General features: G+C 42.0%; 1 pseudogene; it reads left to right on the top strand.

Annotated features, from left to right (window-relative positions):
- Positions 1–1689: 1689 nt before the first annotated feature.
- On the top strand, positions 1690–2254 carry LOC121137793 (annotated as a pseudogene).
- The last annotated feature ends 324 nt before the right edge of the window (positions 2255–2578 follow it).

The raw sequence follows: 2578 nt of genomic DNA, 5'->3' as shown, positions 1-2578 counted from the left end.
CATTCATTTATTTTGAGGCAGGCTCTCACTATGTAGCTCCAGGTGACCCCGAACTCATTATGTAGACCATGCTGGCCTCAAATTCACAGAAATCTGTCTGCCTCTACCTTCCAAGTGATGGGATTAAAGGCAAGCACCATCATGCCTGTCACATGTGACCTTTGACATCTGGCTTCTCTAACCCAGAAAAACCCTTTAAATGTTCATCTCTGTTGCAGCATGATTCAGGACTTCATTCATTTTTATGGCTCAATAAAATTCCATTGTATAGATATACCACATTATGTTTAATCTTTTTCAGTTGATAATCACTAGACAGTTTTGACAATCATGTATAATATTCCTTAGTAATAGTTTGTGTATAGATATTTGAATGTCTGTTTTCAATTCCCTTGCAAATATACATATAACTAGTATTTCTCAGTCATATGGTAATTTTATGTTTAACTTGTTGGACAAATACCAAATTGTCTTCTGCAACAATTCTGATTTTACACACACACACACACACACACACACACACACTCACACATACACACATACACACACAACATTGGTTTCATTGACATTGTAATATACAAGGGTTCTGTTTTGGTTTCTGTAAAATTTGGTATTTCCCTTAATTAACGTATTTTCCCAGCTACTCTAGTGGGTGTGAAGTGACACTTCACTGTGGTTTTGCGTTGCCTGCCCCTAGTGACTAGCAATGAGTGTTTTTCCAGGTGGATCAGCTTTAGAGAGCTCGCTGTGAAAAGACTATAGCTTGGTGCAGGGGCAGTCAAGCAGATGCAAGAGAAAGGACGTTTCTCTTCCATAGCTGTCCCCCTGCCATCTCCTTTCAAGTGACAAGTGAAAAGGAATATAAGCCACAGCTCTTGTGAAAGTTCTGACTTGGTTAAGAGCACAGTAATCCACGAAGATAGAGATAGAGATAGAGATAGATATGGATAGACAGAGATAGATCGATATAGATGATAACAGATATAGATACATATAGATATAGATCCATCCTTGACTCTTCCATTTCCATATCTGCTAGGCTGACAGTATCAGGACCATTTGTCCTCATGATTAACTAACTTCCACAGTGACACTCTTTTCAGGTTTAATGTGCACTTCCACTGCAGAAGCCTGTAAAAATTGCCATCTGTTCCCAGAACTTATGAGTCAGTAATTGGGATCCCTCCCCAGAAATCTGTATTTTTAACATGCCCCTGGGTGAGTCCATCCTTGGACTCTTTGAGAATCACCAAGAATTACTAGCATTAATAGCTAATTTTTCATTGTGTGGATACGCTACTATTTATTCAACCAGGTACTCATCTGTGGACATATAGATAGATTGCTGGCATGCTCATTATTTTATTAGGATACCCACAGTAAACCTCCTTCTACCTACACTTTTGCCTTAATTCCTGGCTGGTTATTTGCTGATTCTATCCAAAGTGAGTAATGACAGGAGCAATTCCTTATTAGTAGATGTCTGTATTAGTGTCCAATACAGAGTCCACGCACAGAATACAGAAGCCTCTAGTCTTGGAAGAGAAGCCTCAGAAGAGTTAGGGTTCTGTAGCAGAGATGATGGAGAAATCAGCTATTGAACAAGGGAGCTACATGCTAACAGCATGTTAATCATATGTAATTAAAACCAGGGGTCACCTCTTTTTCTTGGGCCTCTGGTGTCAGCAGATGGGCTACTGTCGTAGTCTCCATACTGCCATGAGTCCCCACAGTCACCAACAGGCCCAGAGTGGCATGACAAACAACAGAAGAAAGCCCATTCGGTCACAGCCCTGGAGACCAATCCTGCTGGAGATGCTTCTCAGGCAAATTCTGCTAGCAGGAAGTGTGTGAGGGTGCAGATCACCAAGTATGGCAGGAAAATCATAGTGCCAGTACCCAAGATGGCTGCTCGAACTTCACTGAGGAAAGCGATAATGCTCTGGTTACTGGATTTGGTCAAAAAGAGCATGCCATAGGCGATACTGATACTCCTGGAGTCTGCTTGAAGGCCGTTCGAGTAGCCAATGTGTCTCTTTTGGCCCAGCACAAAGGCAAGGAGACACACATCATAAATTTTGATGATGGAAACACAATAATAGATTTTCATATTCTGTGGAACAAAAACAAAACTAGAGGTCAAAGAGCATGTGCACCTGTGGCCCTCCAGGGAGGACCCTGGTTACTTAGGAAGCAGAGAGGGACTAAAGTCATGCTCTTTGATGAACATTTCAAAACAGAGCTGAAGTGTTAGATCAAAGAAGGGGTGGGCAAAGAGGCAGCATAGGCAAAGAGCCCCAGCCTAGCTCATAGAAAAGGCAGTGGCGGGTTGGGGGAATGGGAGCCTACTTTTCTCCAGGAATTCCTAAAGGATATCAAGCCACAAACAGAATTGCATTGGTGCTGGAATGTCGAAGTTCATTCCTAAGGAAAGGGGGGTGCTGTCGCAGCATCTTGGTCTGTGACACAGTGAGATGTGTAAAATATGAACTGCAAAAAAACAAAACAAAACAAAACAAAAACCAGCATCCTTTTGAGCCTCGGTGGTTTGTGTCCAGCACAAGATATCAGAGAGGAT

The sequence above is a fragment of the Mesocricetus auratus genome, unplaced genomic scaffold (genome assembly GCF_017639785.1).
Source record: "Mesocricetus auratus isolate SY011 unplaced genomic scaffold, BCM_Maur_2.0 Super-Scaffold_100707, whole genome shotgun sequence".
Classification (NCBI taxonomy): domain Eukaryota; kingdom Metazoa; phylum Chordata; class Mammalia; order Rodentia; family Cricetidae; genus Mesocricetus; species Mesocricetus auratus.
The sequence above is the reverse complement of the archived record's forward strand: the minus strand, read 5'-3'. Positions and strand labels throughout refer to the sequence as shown.